General features: G+C 40.0%; 1 protein-coding gene and 1 non-coding gene across 4 annotated transcripts in view; both read right to left on the reverse strand.

The window, feature by feature from the left end:
• Window positions 1–17,500, reverse strand: part of LOC135096728 (uncharacterized) — a 171,018-nt gene that overhangs the window by 119,642 nt on the left and 33,876 nt on the right. The gene's annotated exons all lie outside the window — the stretch shown is intronic.
• Trnad-guc (transfer RNA aspartic acid (anticodon GUC)) lies at window positions 9,540–9,611 on the reverse strand. Its single transcript has one exon. It is a non-coding gene; the product is annotated as a tRNA-Asp (tRNA).

Here is a 17,500-nt window from a genome sequence, read left to right on the forward strand (position 1 = left end):
GTGTGAGCTAAAGGCAAACTTGGTCAAATGAGTGAATTACGAGCATAATTCATCCTTCCGCCGAAGCCAACCTTTCTCGTAAGGGTAAATATTTTCGTAATTTACCCTTTGTAAATTACCTTTTCGTTACGCTAACAGTTTTCTGTGCATCACGTTTTCGAGATTTTTTTTTTCTCTATTCAACCTGCTATGCATTATAAAGGTAGCATAAGAATTGATTTTGGTGTGTGAATTCATGTGGTTATGGAAAGAAATCGTAGGTCGGCTCTTCAATAAGAGGGTATGAGGTGGTGATGTGTGGCACGTTTTCTTTGGATGCTGCTGGATAAATGCCAAGTCCCGCTCCTAGGTGTAAATGTTTTGCTGTTATTTGTGTGTGTTAAAGAGTTATGCACGTGGTTGTGGTGTGTCAGAGGTTGTGGAATACAATTGCTAGCTACTGTGAGATGTTTGAAGTGTTACTGATGTCCAGTGTAGTGACACTCAGTGATGTTTCGTTTTGTGTCCAGGTTTTCAACTGGCCAGATGTAATTAATTTACTACCATTTGTGTGTGTTAAGGAGACTTGCATGTAATTGTGGGACATCTGAGGTTCTGAAATCAATTTACTATCCACTGTAATACGTTTTAGATGTTACTGGTGTGTAGTGTAGTGACTGAGTCACATGTCGGATGTGTCCGGGTTTTCACGTCTTGGATAAGCAAGATCAAGATCAGAATCAACAAGAGAGAAGGTGCAAAAAGGCGCAAAAACGATGCCAGCTACTGGCAACGAGAAGAAATATATGATTTTTGACATTCCCACGGAATTGTATCACCTGCACTACTTGTCTGTGTAGGAGAGTGCAGTAAACATTGGGGTGTGCCGCGCGTCACGAAGGTTTAAGGTCAAGGTAAGAGAAGGTATCAGGATTGCAAGAGCAAGGCCAAACATGGTCGGAGGATGCACACGTGTCTTGCCTTCGAGCTTTGAAGAAAATATTCTTAATTTTTGTAATCCGGAGTGACCAATAGATATTACGAATTGAAAGCAAGGTTGTTGGGTTTGTTTTCACGAATATTTTATAATTTTTTGCAACAGTTGCATGGAAGGTCCAAGCCCTCATTACCTTGAAGTTTTGAGAGGATTATTTTCTGTTGCCAGAATAGTTACACTGTATCTCTTGGTGATATAAATTTTCTTTAGTGAGCAAGTCACCCAAGCTTATTAATGATGAATTAAGTGCAGGTCAGTGGAGAACAGGAAGTGGCAGATGAGCAACCTGCAGACAGAAGGCTGCCCCAGTATTGTGCCAAGAAAGGCATGTCACATGATGGATACCAGCCTGCACTCACACCTATAAAACAAAACCTCGTGCATATGAGTAGGGATGTAATCAGAGAGGGGTTCACAGCCACCCCACCCCACACCAGCATGGGACCTCCACTCAGTAGCACAGAACATGATGACTGTAATCCTCCCTTCTTTCTCTGTTTCACACACTTCCACCCAATTCAAGTAAACCTACAATTACTTCAAGGACAAGTCAACAAGTCATTCATTTTTCAGTGTAGATTGTAAAGCTGTTTACTGATATTAAAACTCTTTATCACATAAGAAATCCTAAAGTCTCATGTCTCCCTTCAGTTTGGTGTGCAGGAAAGGGTATTCCACTATACTGAATGCCCTGCTGAAAGATTATCCACACCTTGGAGATCCTCTAAGTAATTTTATATCTGTTGACTAGAATATCTAGTGAATATCTGTATTTTTTATAGATAACACATTAAACACTATATTGATTTTAATTGTTGATTCTCAAAATCTTATAAATTTCATCGGTGCTGGAGGCAGTCACTGAGGAACAAGATGAAGCTTTTAAGGCTGCCATTAACATCAAGCTGTATTCTGGAGCTAAAAAAAAAAAAAAAAAAGGTTGTCCAGAGAGAAATCGAGGTGAGAAACGAGCCATTCAGGAAGAGAGTGTCAGGGACAATGATGGTTTGGTGAAGCGTCAGAAACCTGAGATATGTGTTCATGTGATATCTGCTTGGTGTACGTGTGGCTGGTTACATCCCTCGGCGTGTGTTCCTAGCCACTGATTGATTGTGGCATAGTTGTTAGTGAGCTGGTCTCATGTTCTATGGTCCCAATATGATTTTTTCCAAGGCAGTTGCCTGGGAAGAGAGGTAGTCCTATTTATTTATGCAAGTAGAGCTATATAGGCTCATTTGTGGCTTGGGGATATAAATTAATATTTCCTAGCTTGTGTATTTCAGGATATGTCTCACGATAATGATGAAGATGTCATCCATCTTCATTTGAATGTGGTGCAGCAGGAGATGAGGACAGCTACTCCTGACTTCCAGCTGTGCCAGCGGAAGATGGAGAGAACATTGTCATACAGGCAGCGAAGGAGGTATAATCCTGAGCTTTCTGTGGCGAATGTTCTTGAGGATTTTCCAACACTACGGTACAGGAGCTTTGTCAGGAATTTTTTTTTCGTTTGTTTTCTTTTTCACATATTGTTTATATCTAGTTTGTTGTGAGGCTGACCACTGATACATTTTCAATAAAGTAGGAACCATTACGTCATGTATGCAAATAATAGATATTGTAATTATAATAATTCACATAATTTTTCAATGAGATGAGTTACACGAACTCATGAGAAAATGTTGTGTTTAACATTTTCAGTTTGAAACTGCGGCCAAAATGACAAATGTGGGCACCCAAGGTGTGATGTGAGATAAGGTACATGGATCCTTCATTCACGTAATGAAATTCTCCAAGCAAAGGTGTAAAAGTTATCATAAGTTTTACAGCCAATACCTGGACAATCTACCCAGCACTCTGAAAGAAGAAAGGAAAGGTACAGCCTGGAAGAGCAACAGAAGCATGTGTATCTAATTCACCTCATGTACTGTGTGCATAAATGGTAAACGTGGCTCTTGTTGCACTTGTAATTCATCTGATGACTTTTATATTATTTGTGGTTTGATGTATATTCCACAACATGGATTAATGTTTGCTGTCCAAATGATTCCATCACTCGTCACAGAAGACGAGGAAATGCTGATTATGGACACCACTGAAGTAAGTCTGATGTCTTCAGTAATTGTTTAAGGTGGGGCAAAGAATGTCAAAATATTATTTCCAGGTCATCAATGGTGATTATGGGACAGTGTGTGTGTGTGTGTGTGTGTGTGTGTGTGTGTGTGTGTGTGTGTGTGTGTGTGTGTGTGTGTGTGTGTGTGTGTGTGCGTGTGTGTGTGTTCCACATACAGTAAAACACCCATTCTTAAAGGTGGTATCGAATACACTGTTATACATTCCTGTGTTATTATTTCACTTATCAAGACGAATGCTTACTTCTGTCTAAGAATAAAGAACAAAGGAGTCTTGCAGCACCTCTACTGATAACTGACTGACTGACTTTACTGAGGCTTCCCAACAACAAGGTCATATCCAAGAATAAGGAAAAGCAGAGTTGTCTTCCAGTGCCTCTGCTATTCACAACTGCCGACTGACTGACTGACTTTATCGAGGCTTCCCAACAACAAGGTCAGGGGTCTTCCATTATCTCTATTTACAGCCACAGACTGATTCACCAACTGTATATAGGCTTTGCAGCAACGAGATCATATGAGACCTGTGTGCAGCTTGTGATGCCGAGGGTGATGGAGACAGATCGTGAAGAGCGGGTGCTATTTCACACATCTTTCCTTAATCACTGGCCACTCTGAGACATTTCCTCTTGTTCCACAGCCACCTCTACACTTCATACGGGATACAAAATGCAAAACATGTTCTCTTAATCCTGTTCTTTCTTGTAGAGGCTTATAAAGATTCCATACTTTGTTGTTAGTGTAAAGAAAATTCCATAACGATTACTGCACTGAAACGATTAATTGCCATGAAAGATTTCTATCTTTTTTTTTTCTTTCTAGATTAGTCTTCGATGTTCTTCCTTCCTCTTTTTAGTTTTTTTTGTTTTTCTTTGTTTTTTGTTCCTATTTTTCTTTTTTTTTTTTTTATGTAGGAGTGACACTGGCCAAGGGCAACAAAAATCTAATAAAAAAAATGCCCACTGAAATGCCAGTCCCATAAAAGGGTCAAAGCAGTGGTCAAAAATTGATGAATAAGTGTCTTGAAACCTCCCTCTTGAAGGAATTCAAGTCATAGGAAGGTAGAAATACAGAAGCAGGCAGGGAGTTCCAGAGTTTACCAGAGAAAGAGATGAATGATTGAGAATACTGGTTAACTCTTGCGTTAGAGAGGTGGACAGAATAGGGGTGACAGAAAGAAGAAAGTCTTGTGCAGCGAGGCCGCGGAAGGAGGGGAGGCATGCAGTTAGCAAGATCAGAAGAGCAGTTAGCATGAAAATAGCGGTAGAAGACAGCTAGATATGCAACATTGCGGCGGTGAGAGAGAGGCTGAAGACAGTCAGTTAGAGGAGAGGAGTTGATGAGACGAAAAGCTTTTGATTCCACCCTGTCTAGAAGAGCAGTATGAGTATTGTAACTTTCTCTTTTCTTAGTGTACTTTTCTATATATCTCTTTCATAAGTATATGCAGCATCTCTTTCCATATAATTATTTTGTTGTGTTCAGATGTTTGTTCCTTTCATTCTTCTTCATCTATTTCTGTTTTCCCTGCTTCCCTTTCTCCTCCTCATCCTTGTCTTCGGTTGTCTGTTTCTTCCATTTCTTTTTCCATCGTGCAAGGCAACTGCGTTTTTTTTTTTTTCACCTCTTTCCTTTTCTCCTTCTATTCATCCTGTTAATTAGCCTTTCCCGCCATCATGATGTTCCTCCACCTTTTCAAAACAACAGGTCTGGCAGTACCTTGCTCACTTCACCAGCAAAATATTGCTATACCTGTTATTAAGATGATTGAGAAGAAGGACCTTTTTCTTCACGGCGGTAATTTGTTTTCCTTAAAAGTTAATTCCTTTTAATTCGTGTCTATATTTTACTTTTACTCTGTAGTTGTAGTTATCGTGTAAATAACTGTTACAAACATCGTCACTGGCCTTGTGCCAGCAACGCTACATCGGCTTAACAAGGCGCTGAACTCCATCCATGTCTGCATTTCTGCAGACACGTAAAAGTTTGTAAGTGGTCCTAAGTCGAGTAGAATGTTCTGTGCATTTAGATACGTATAATGATTTCTTTCAGGATTGCGCACAAAATATAATCATAAGTTAATCCTGCCAGACGAGAAGGCCTTTTGTCTAAACTCCAGCTGCTACTTAGTGTTGTAAGAACATAATGACATCAGAAAATACAAGGTGCAAGAAGGGAACAGGTCCCTCTATATACAGTGACATACCTATCTGTTTCCACCCATCATGCCCACTTTAATTATGCCCAGTCTTTTTTTAAGTCGTCTTAATAATTCAGCACTAACAAACTGATTCTTGAGGGTATTCCATTAACCCACTACTTTATTTGAGCACCAATTACTTGCCACCTTTTTTTTTTTTTTCTAAATTCAGCTATATCAAATTTGGCCTCATTATTTTTGTCCTATCCTGATTACTGACCCTAAGAATTTAGTTTGACACTCTTGTTATGCTTATATAACATTTATGGAAGCAACTCTTACTCGTCGCCTCTCCAGGAAAAAAAATGTAGATTCCAAAACTTTGACCTCCTTTCCTAGGAAATATTTCTGAACGTTTTTAAGCTGTACTGACTGTAATAGACTTGTATCCATCCTGTAATATGAGGGCCATGCACAGTTTAGTCTAGATAAGGTATGACGAGTGTCAAATATAACCTTAATATTTCTTCAAGACTTTACTTTTAACACTCCAAAACATCATTCTACAACACAGTTTGCGTTATTTCTGGTCTGTGTGTTGTTTTCCCTGCCGAATATCAGAGCTAACTATAGATCCTAAATCTTTTCATCCTCTGATCTCTTTACACAACTAAAAGACATCTACCAGATCCACTCGTAATCTGCGTCTCTCTAAGGAATGTAATTTTATCTTCAATCTTCTTTCGTAACGATTTTTTTTCTTTCTTGCCTTGTTTCCTTGTAGACATTTTCCTCTGTACTGATTCTAACAAGTCTTCATCCTTCCTGAAATACAGGAGGCAGAACTGAACAGGACCATCTAGGTGAGGTTTGACCAGCGCCAGCTGACCTCAGTGTTACTTCGGGACTTCTAATTTTAAGTCAACTACAGATGAACCCTACTAAACGGTTTGCTGTATTTCTGGCGTATGTGTTTTGTCTTCTCTGATGGAGGACGAGACGACAGCATTACGAGCGAAGAGGCAAAGAAGCAGAGATATCGCGACTTTTTTATTTTATTTATTTATTTATTTATTTTTTTTTTTTATGTAAAGACAAGGTTACTGAGATCAACAATCGATATAGGAGTGTAATGAAAAAAAAATAAATGAATAAAAATAAAAAAAATATATATAATATAAAGCATCTGTAGCCTTTTGTATCCTCTTGCAATATGTTTCATTTTCTTGTATATTGTTTAGTGATGGATTGAGCAGTACTATGATAATGATGCAACACGACAACAGAAGCAAACACTTCTTGCCCTATAAAGAGATTTTTTTCTTTTCAGGGGAGAATCGTAAAGACACAGGTCACGGGAGGTCACAGGAGGTACAACACCGCAATAGAAAAGATCACATTGCCAGTAATAGGAGCGCTTCTACAGGTTTTCCTTAGAGGCTGTTTGTGAGGTGACCTAAGTTTTATGTGATTTCTGACACATCTCGTTAATTTTGTGTAAAATTTCATGATAAGGTGACTGTGTGCGTGTGTGTGTGTGTGCTCCTCACTGAGGGCACTGGTTGGCGTTACTTGTAGCCTGCCCTGCCCTCCACGATGCGAATATACAGCCACAATACTAACCTGATTTGCTTCATCTTGCAGTGTCTCGTGTAATGACAACTCTGTGACACTATACTTAAAGAAATAAATAGATAAACAGTATAAACCGCTGAGTACAATTAAGATCTGTAAGAATCTAAAGTGCACTGGAACTGAGCATCACACAAAATTAGTCTTTACTGCTACTCATCAGCAACAAAGGAAAAGAAGATTAGATCAATTTGTGAGTAGTGATGATAGTGGGTTAAAAGTAAACATGTTCCACACAGGGACTGTCACGTGTAGGCCGACTGGCTTCTTGATATTTCCCTTATGCTTATTTTTTTTCCTCTTTATGGTCTTACTTCCCCTTGGTTTGCGTGGTAAGATGGCGGCGACATGAAAAGAACCAAGTACATCACGTGACACTCGATGTCAACCGCCAGTGCAGAAGCCAGTGTGACAACTGTAGACAACCTACTCTGCCGTAAGTGTGACTGAGGCAGTTTCTTAATGATCTATATGTACTTTGGCGAGGAACCAGCAAAGCAAAGTCACATGTCGTCAGCTTCTCAATGACTGGTGGCGGGCATTTCCTTAATCGTGGCAGTCACAACAAGAGTAATGTGAAGAAAGTTTACTGTTTTCCCTGAACAGGATGAGTGTTGTTCTTAAAGACTGTCATTGTATTATTCTTTCCTCATCATCTGCATACTTCTCTCCTAAGGTTATCATTCTCTAAGGGCACATACTTGCCACGTATGCAATGACCTAACTCATCACCAGGAATTCTTTGCTCCACGAGAAAATTTACTAGACTGTTTGAGACAATACTCTCTCTCTCTCTCTCTCTCTCTCTCTCTCTCTCTCTCTCTCTCTCTCTCTCTCTCTCTCTCTCTCTCTCTCTCTCTCTCTCTGTCTCGCAAGTGTGTGCGTGTAATATTACAAATCTAACACTAACTTCATGGATATTTTCACTTTGACTGACCTTTGCGTGCCGGTACACACAGGTACGAGGCTGTCATCACAGACAGTCACAGAGAAAATGATGCTGTGTTGCTGTTAACAAATCTGAAACAGTCACCTGACGAAAAAATATCATCTTGGTCTTCCCGCATGTAGTATTTGTGGCAGTGTGTGAAGGAAAAGGGTGCAATGTGCCATGATTTATGTTTTGTTTAGTTTTTTTTTTTTTTTTTTTGCATTAAATGACGAGAGACCACATGTATGTAAATTACTGTAAGTCTGCCTCGTCAGTTTAACATGAGAGTCAAGAAGTCAGGCAAAGATTTAGTGTAAGTTTGTAAGAATTGGCCAGTTCACATGTGCTGGTGGTCATTTCATAACATGCACTGCATTGCCACGACCAAAGAAAGTCCCTCCCTTCAGTACATCACATCCACATCTCGTGACGTCTTCATGACCAGTGAATAAACACGTGTGGAGAAAGTTATACATGGCTCACGATTTTATGGTGAAGTTGTGCTGTTTGCCTGTGATGATGATGAAATACTGTAGGTGTGTGTAGGCAGAATGACACACACACACACACACACACACACACACACACACACACACACACACACACACACACACACACACACACACACACGAGAGAGAGAGAGAGAGAGAGAGAGAGAGAGAGAGAGAGAGAGAGAGAGAGAATGATCATGCCCTTTATCATTTATTCATTACGTGTGGCAGCAAAGAATTTTGTTTGAGGACAAGGAGCATCAACACGCCCATTTTAACTAATGCTATGAAGGACCACTACTGAAAACTGCACTAAAGGAAAGATGCTAAGGAATTTTCCTTACAAATATTACTAATACAGAAGACCCTTGAGGTTAATTACAGAATACCAATAAAAGGTGTTACGCAAATTCTTGAAATAAAAATGAAAAACAGTAGGAAGTACTTCAGGTCTCAAGAAATTATAATATTAAGCACATGTAAGTTTATTGTTGTTTTGACTGTTTTTGACTGTTGTTTTGACTGTATATATATATATATATATATATATATATATATATATATATATATATATATATATATATATATATATATATATATATATATATATATATATATATATATATATATATATATATATATATATATATATATATACATACGAGTATATATATATATATATATATACTCGTATATATATATATATATATATATATATATATATATATATATATATATATATATATATATATACGAGTATATATATATATATATATATATATATATATATATATATATATATATATATATATATATATATATATATATATATATATATATATATATATATATATATATATATATATAATTCTAGATGCCAGTACTATTACATAATATTATAGTCAAAGAAACTTCGTCTGTGTTTTTCGTGTACAGAATAAATTTTAGTCATTCTCCTCTGTACTGATTCTAATAGACCTATATCTTTCCTGTAATGTGGGGACCAGAACTGCACAGCGTAGTCTAGATGAGGTCTGACCAGCGCCAAGTATAACTTTAATATTACTTCCGGCCTTCTGCTTTTAACACTCCTAAAAATTAATCCTAGTACCCTATTTGCCCTGTTTCTGGCCTATATGCATTGTTTTCCTAGACGGAGTTCAGAGCTAACTATAACTCCTAAATCTTTCTCGTACCCTGTACCTACCAGAGTTTCGTTATTTAAAAGTATGTGTACCTCCCCGGCGGGGAATCGAACCCCGGTCTCCCGCGTGACAGGCGGGGATACTAACCACTATACTACCGAGGAATTATAATTTTGGATAATTGGGATTCGAACCCAGGACTTCTTGGTTATGAGCTGTGCGTGCTAACCACTACACTACGTGTGTAAAAACTACACTACACTACAGTGTGTAAAAAAAAAAAATCAGTTCTTAGGAACCTGCAGATAGGTATCCGGAGGCGTAACGTCCTGTAAGTTCTTAGAAACCTGGTAACAATTAAGTGGAGTCATGACATCCTGCAAACAAAAACAAAGGCCGGACAGAAACTTGATGACATGTAAAGACGGCAACTCAGGACGAGACCAAAGCCTATCAAGAGTCTCCGCCTCTTTAAGAAACAAAGGAGACTGACAGGTCGACGAGCGCCGTCACAAAAGAAAATATAAGAAGAAAGAGTCAAAGGTAAGCCGCAGTATGAAGAGAAATGATAAAGACTTCTAGAAAACAAAGAACGGTTGACAGATGACACGTGACTGAGGCAAGAATGATGTGAGAACCAGACACCCATCGTTCACTTGTTTGAACTTAGGCGTTGGCTGCTTACGAGTGTTTAGTGTTTGTCATTCTCTCTTAGGACTGTGCAGTTATTGCCGGGTCGCCCTGGAGTGCACAGGCTCGCGACACACACGAGTGGAGGAAGTTGTGGAAAAGAAGGCTAACTTAGAGGCTGATGATGATGATGATGTGGATTCAAGACAGCAAATCCATTAGTCTGTTTGAGGTGAGAGTCGTGTCCCCTCACCCTCTGATAATGATGAAACACAAAATATATCAGTACTTTCATCGGTTTGTTTATAAGATCAAACGTTACCTTAGGTTTTGCCCACAAGAAGAAGAAGAAGAAGAAGAAGAAGAAGAAGAAGGAGAAGAAGAAGAAGAAGAAGAAGAAGGAAAGGAAAGGAAAGGAAAGGAAAGAAAAGAAGAAAAAGAAGATGAAGAAGAAGAAGAAAACTTGCGTTAATGCAAATGTAATCATTAAATTGTGAATATATTAATAATTTGTTTGTTCCTCCTTAACTTATCAATGTTTATTGTTTATCGAGGAATCATCAAGTCACTGTTTATAAAGATGCTTACAACCCTCCCAAATGCCTTCTACATGACCTTGCATGACCTCGCTGCGCCCATAACCACAACCTCAATGTCCCTCTTCACGGTGCCTCCTTCCTCCTTGCATTCTGAAGATCAAGATTACTGTAAACTATGGATGCACGAGGTGTTTAGATACTCCTGTGTGATTATGTATAAAATCTCACACTTCTTCCCTGCCACTAGATTTCTTGGAATTGGTCCGGCCAGAAAAGATTTCTCTAGCTATGTCATGATCACTTCACTAGCTCCGTCACCTTCACTACTCTTGGCAATGCCGTGATTATTAAGACGAACCAATGAACAAAGTTGCTGCCATACCACCTCTGTTATTCCATTACGTGACGAAACCATATATTCCTTTTCTCTTGTCCTACACTGGAATAGCAATGGCGGCGTGACAGTAACTTAGTCGTTGCTTGATCTGTCAGTCCCATAATTGGCAAGAATGTGAGCGATGACAGTGTTGTCAGTGGAGCGGTCGTGACATGGCTCTGGATGAATAACACCAAACGTGCAATAATACTGAGGCGTGACACGTGATAAATGATTGCCGAGTCTGATGAGATTCAAGCAAACGCACAACGCTTGCCTCACTTACTGCACTAAGCCTTTGTCCTTGAAATGCAAGGAAGGAGGCACCGCCAGGTTGCGGGGAATGTTGTATAAGCGGCGAGGTCATCAAGGGTCGAGTGGAAAACAGATGTCAACATATCGAACTATCAGAGTGCCGTGCCCCTCAAGACGGTGACGACCAGGGAATGCCGCACCTTCCTGTCTTTTCTTAGCAAATGTCCAGCCGTATTTATGGATTTCGCTGTCCTTACTGTGTTTCCTTAGCCTTCTCTCTTTGAACGCCTCTTGCTTGATTACCAGGGATTCTTCCCGTTCAACTCAGATTCTGAGTCTTTCCTCTCCTCATAACATGTCCTAAATAACGCATTCGTCTTCCTTTCTTATTTGCAGCAATTCGCTTCTCGTTCATTCTTCTTAGCACTGCTTCATTTGATATTCTCTGTCCCAAAAAATGTACAAAACTCTTTGCTAGCGCCACTTCTGAAATACCTCAAGTTTTTTTCTGTCTATTTATTTACTTAAGAAGAACATAGGAACATAAGAAAAATAACTCCATTTAATTGCAGAGGAGCTGCAAGAAACTCCATCAGACTTAATGCTTACATGTGGAAGTCCCTGTATGAAACACACCTATTTCCATCTATCATCCTTATTCATGAATTCCTCTAATCTTCTTTTAAAGCTCACCAGTGACTCAGCACTAACAGCCTCATTACTGAGTCTATTCCATTCATCTGTTTGAGAACCAATTTCTTTCTCTTTTTTTTTTTTAATCTAACTTTTCAAGCTTGAGCCCATTATTTCTTTTTCTAGCCTGATTTATGTCAATGTTGTTATATTCCCTACACTACTTAATTAAAGACCTCTATCACGTTGTCTCTTGATCTACACCTCTCTAAGGAATGTTAAGTTTCAAAGCTTCAGTCTCCTTTCGTAAGAATACTCTTCATCCCCTGCATCCTTTAGCAGTTTTTCTCTATACTGATTCTAACAGACCTCTGTCCTTCCTGTACCATGGAGACCAGAACTGCACAACATAATCTAGGTGAAGTCTGACCAGCGCCAAATACATGTATATCAGTCCGGAACTTGTACTTTTAACACTGGTAAAAATGACCCCTAATAAACGATTTGCTTTATTTCAGGTCTCTGTGCATTGTTTTCTCTTTCCAAGGTTGTTATCCACACCTATAACGGCACAAGCCATGCACAAGTTTTAACTTTTCTCTTGTTTCCGTTGATAAGTGTCTGTTACTTACTGTATTTCTCCTCTTCTGAAAGGCACTTTTTGCTTCATAAGTTGTCCTTTTAATTTCTTCGTGGCATCTACCAAGAACAAGCATCAAGCTTTTAAAACATAATTCGCTGAGCTGAAGAGCAAATGCAGCAGAGTGAACCACGTAGAGATGATAAGGCTCATATATTTTGAGTTGTTTCTTGAACACAACTACAACTTCCATTATGTTACTAACGATACATTTTTATCTGAAGGAGAGATGCGCTTAAGTGGACCAAGTACAGGGTCGTATATTTTCACTTATTTCTTTGAAATACCGAGAATTCCCATCACGCCTTAAGTGTAGATTACCAAAAGGTCTTCGAAGGAAGGCAAGTATGGTCGTATCATTCAGGTCTACGCGATAAAGTGGCGGCAGTTGATGACCCGTCACGGCAGGGCACTGTTCCATAACACTATAGACTAGATCTGCCATACCTCAGGTCAATTACAAACCAGTAAATCACCACGACATGTGAATCCAGGGCCAGTAACTTTCTGAATGGTATGGCTTCTCATCAAGCCTCATGAAAGGTCTGGTGCAAATGTACATGTTGTTTCAAAGGCCACCATACAGTAACGCGGGTGATTTAGTTAAAACTTTTCAAGGCTTGTAGTTTTATTATTTGTTCACTAATTTCTTTAATGTTGCCTCAGGTGCAGCAACAAGCGTCATACTGTCATCATCATCATCATCAGTCAGTAGGCTGATGAACGAGAGTAAGGAAATATTGATGGCACTGCAAGGATGATTAGGTGGAGTGAATACAGAGAGGTGAAGGGTAAGAATGGTAAAAATGATAACAGGAAATGTAATGCACGTAGAAAGGGAAGAGTTATAAATAATTTAAAACCTGCGTCAAGGGAAGCGAAGGAGTGAGTGGGGGAACCATTAGGCAGGTCACGTGAGCTGAGGAAGAAGACAACGAGCGGGTAATGAAAGGTGATGTGGGACTTAGTGGGAGGTAAGGAAGGAGTGTAGGGTGGGATGAAGTGATGCAATGTTGTGAATGAGTGCAGAGGGAAGTGTAGTGGCGGTGGGTGGATGGGAGAGGGAAAGAGAGGAGAGAGACGAGAAGGGGATTGTTTACACCACGCCATGTAACGCACGTAGGGGGATGGTTGTAAATGACATGTTTAAGAAAGCGTCAAGCCACAATGCCAGTGGATCAGAGGTGTGAGGGAGAGGCAAGGCGATCTGAGGAAAGACGGTGCTTTGTAAGGTTTGCTGGGAGGGAATGGTGGATGGCGGAATGTGGTGTAGCAGTGTGCTGGGTAGTGTGCTTGCTGGTGGTGGTGGTGGTGGTGGTAGTGGATGAAGAAGGGAAAGAATTAAGTTAATGATAAAAATTATAATCATAGAATCTGGCTCCTCAAACACATTCTGCTCTCGGGTCTCCCACTCAGCCTTTGTCAAGTGGACAGAGATCTCGCGACGGTGTGGAGGATGCTGATTATGCATTGTAGTGAACTTTTTTTTCAGAAGGGTTCAGGATGGTAGTTGTCTATTATACTGAGATAGTCTTCTGTGTGGCGCTTATGACCCAAGGCGTCCTCCTAACAAGTGTGTATGGCACCACCTCTGTGCTGCTCATGAAGGACAATAAAAACAAAGATTCACACCATTTACCGACACACACACACACACACACACACACACACACACACACACACACACACACAAAGCTATATGTCTATCTCGTTAAAACATGTCTTGGGTGCAATGACGGCGAATTCAGGTAGACACAGACAGGCACACCGGCGGAGAGACGACAGTGGCACTGTCACGAGGAAAGGACGCCGAACCTGACAGTGACACAACTAAGGATGGTTAGTTTTCCTTGCCAATGATGGAAAATATAAATAAATAAATAAATAAAATGTCTTTGAAACACATTAAAAATTATAACTAAGCTATGGCGGACGCAAAGCCTCTGGTGCAGGAGTGGCCGGCGGGACGGACAAGCGGCGGTGAACAGGACGCACGGGATGAGAGGACGACGAGTATGAAAGACACGCTGAATATCTATAATCACTCTCATCGCCTTTGGTTTTCTTATTTAAATATTCTTCTCTGTTTCTCGAATGTTACAACTTGAGAAATTAAAACAATTACTAAAACTTTATTTTTATGTAGGAGGGACACCGGCAAAGGACAACAAAAATAAAAAAAAGTCATAGGAAGGTGGAAATACATAAGCATGCAGGGAATTCCAGAGTTTACTAGAGAAAGGGATGAATGGTTGAGAATAAGAGAGGTGGACAGAATAGGGGTGAGAGAAAGAAGAAAGTCTTGTGCAGCGAGGCCGCGGAAGGAGGGGAGGCATGCAGTTAGCAAGATCAGAAAAGGAGTTCCCACGAAAATAGCGGTAGAAGACAGCTAGAGATAATACATTGCGCCAATGAGAAAGGAACTGAAGACAGTCAGTTAGAGGAGAGGAGTTCATAAGACGAAAAGCTTTTGATTCCACCCTGTCTAAAAGAGCAGTATGAGAGGAACCCTCCCCCTCTCCCCATTACATGTGAAGGATACTTCATACATGGACGAATAAGCCCCATGTAAGAGTTAGCAGCTAGGTGAGAGGGGTTAGAAAAACTGGCGGAGAAGTCTCAGAACACCTAACATCATAGAAGCTATTTTAATTAGAGATGTGTTGTGAAATTTCCAGTATAGATTATAAGTAAAGGACAGACCGAGGATGTTCAGTGTAGAAGACAGGGACAGTTGAGTGTCACTGAAAATGAAGGGATAGTTGTCTGGAAGGTTGTGTCCAGTTGATAGATGGAGGAGTTGAATTTTTGAGGCATCGAACGATACCAAATTTGCTCTGCCCCAACCAGAAATTTTAGAAAGATCAGAAACCAGGCGTTCTGTGGCTTGTCTGCCTGGACTGTTTACTTCCTGAAGGGCTGGACGTCTATGAAAAGACGTGGAAAATTGCAGGGTAGTATCATCAGCGTAGGAATGGATAGGACGAGAAGTTTGGTTTAGAAGATCATTGACGAATAATAGAAAAAGAGTAGGTGACAGGACAGAATCCTGGGGAATTTCACTGTTCATAGATTTAGGAGAAGAACAGTGACCGTCTACCACAGCAGCAATAGAACGGTCAGAAAAGAAACTTGAGATGAAGTTGCAGAGAGAAGGATAGGAGCCGTAGGAGGGTAGTCTGGATATCAAAGTTTTGTGCCAGACTATCAAAAAGCTTTTGATATGTCCAAGGCAACAGCAAGAAGTATCACCAAAATCTCTAAAAAGGGATTTATTGTTCATATGACTTAAAGGACCGACATCTAGTATTACGTGACGTGTGTGTGTGTGTGTGTGTGTGTGTGTGTGTGTGTGTGTGTGTGTGTGTGTGTGTGTGTGTGTGTGTGTGTGTGTGTGTGTGACGTTGAGAGAGAGAGAGAGAGAGAGAGAGAGAGAGAGAGAGAGAGAGAGAGAGAGAGAGAGAGAGAGAGTAAAGAATGAGTCTAGACTGCTTTAATAATGCAGAATTAAGATTTGTAAAAAAGCTCTCTCTCTCTCTCTCTCTCTCTCTCTCTCTCTCTCTCTCTCTCTCTCTCTCTCTCTCTCTCTCTCTCTCTCTCTCTCTCTCTCTCTCTCTCTCTCTCTCTCTCTCTCTCTCTCTCTCTCTCTCTCTCTCTCTCTCTCCCCATGTCGCATCACGTCATCCTTCCCTTGTTACAGAAGTGACATTGGTTTGTGGCAGTACTGTATCAGAGTATTGCAGAGAGTGTAGGGGCCTCTCGTTATTCTCTATAAGACTTCGCTACTCACTGCTCGTCACGTAATACTACATGTCGCTCCTTTAACTCATAGGAACAATAAATCCCTTTTTGGAGATTTTGGTGAAACTTTTGCTGTTGCCTTGGACATATCAAAAGCTTTTGACAGAGTCTGGCACAAAACTTTGATATCCAGACTACCCTCCTACGGCTTCTATCCTTCTCTCTGCAACTTCATCTCAAGTTTCCTTTCTGACTGTTCTATTGCTGCTCTCTCTCTCTCTCTCTCTCTCTCTCTCTCTCTCTCTCTCTCTCTCTCTCTCTCTCTCTCTCTCTCTCTCTCTCTCTCTCTCTCTCTCTCTCTCTCTCTCTCTCTCTCTCTCTCTCTCTCTCTCTCTCTCTCTCTCTCTCTCTCTCTCTCTCTCTCTCTCTCCCGTGGGCAACATTCCCTTGGTTCTTTAGCGCCTTTCAAACTACTACTAAAACTACTACTACTTCTACTACTACTGCTACTACTACTACTACTGCTAATAGTACTACTATTACTACTACTACTACTACTACTACTACTACTACTACTACCACTACTACTACTACTACCACTACTACTACTACTACTACTACTACTACTACTACAACTACTGGTGGTGTTGGTTGTGCTACTACTACTGCTGCTGCTGCTATTTTCCTTGGCAGTCCTATTTCACGTTGGTAATTGTCCTAAAAATGAGTGGTGAGCATAATGTGTCATAAATATGCTCGTATATTAAAATCACGGGATGAATTTTGCTTATAACCATTTCTGTTTGCCTGTCTTTTTGTTTCTGTCTGTCTGTCTGTCTATCTACTTATTTTATCTACTCGTATCTATCTTCCTGTCTCTAAATTCCTATGTATGTATGCCAATTTATCTATTTACCTATTTATTATCTATTTACTATCTATCTATGTATCTATCTATCTACCTACCCATCTCTCGCAGCACAAGCCTCCCATAACGTTATGCTAAAATCAATGATCGTTATCGACCTTATAGTCGATACCTTCCATCTCTTCCTCTTCTTCCTCTTCCTCCTCTTCTTTCATAATCCTACAATTTTCTTCGTCTCTATCTCTCTATATCTTTCAATAACCTACCACCACCACCACCACCACCACCACCACCACCACTAACGGCATCAACAGCAATAATAAAAACAACAACAGTGACAATAACAATAACAACAGCAACACCAGCAAGAC

The sequence above is a fragment of the Scylla paramamosain genome, unplaced genomic scaffold (assembly GCF_035594125.1).
Source record: "Scylla paramamosain isolate STU-SP2022 unplaced genomic scaffold, ASM3559412v1 Contig6, whole genome shotgun sequence".
In the NCBI taxonomy this organism is placed as follows: Eukaryota; Metazoa; Arthropoda; class Malacostraca; order Decapoda; family Portunidae; genus Scylla; species Scylla paramamosain.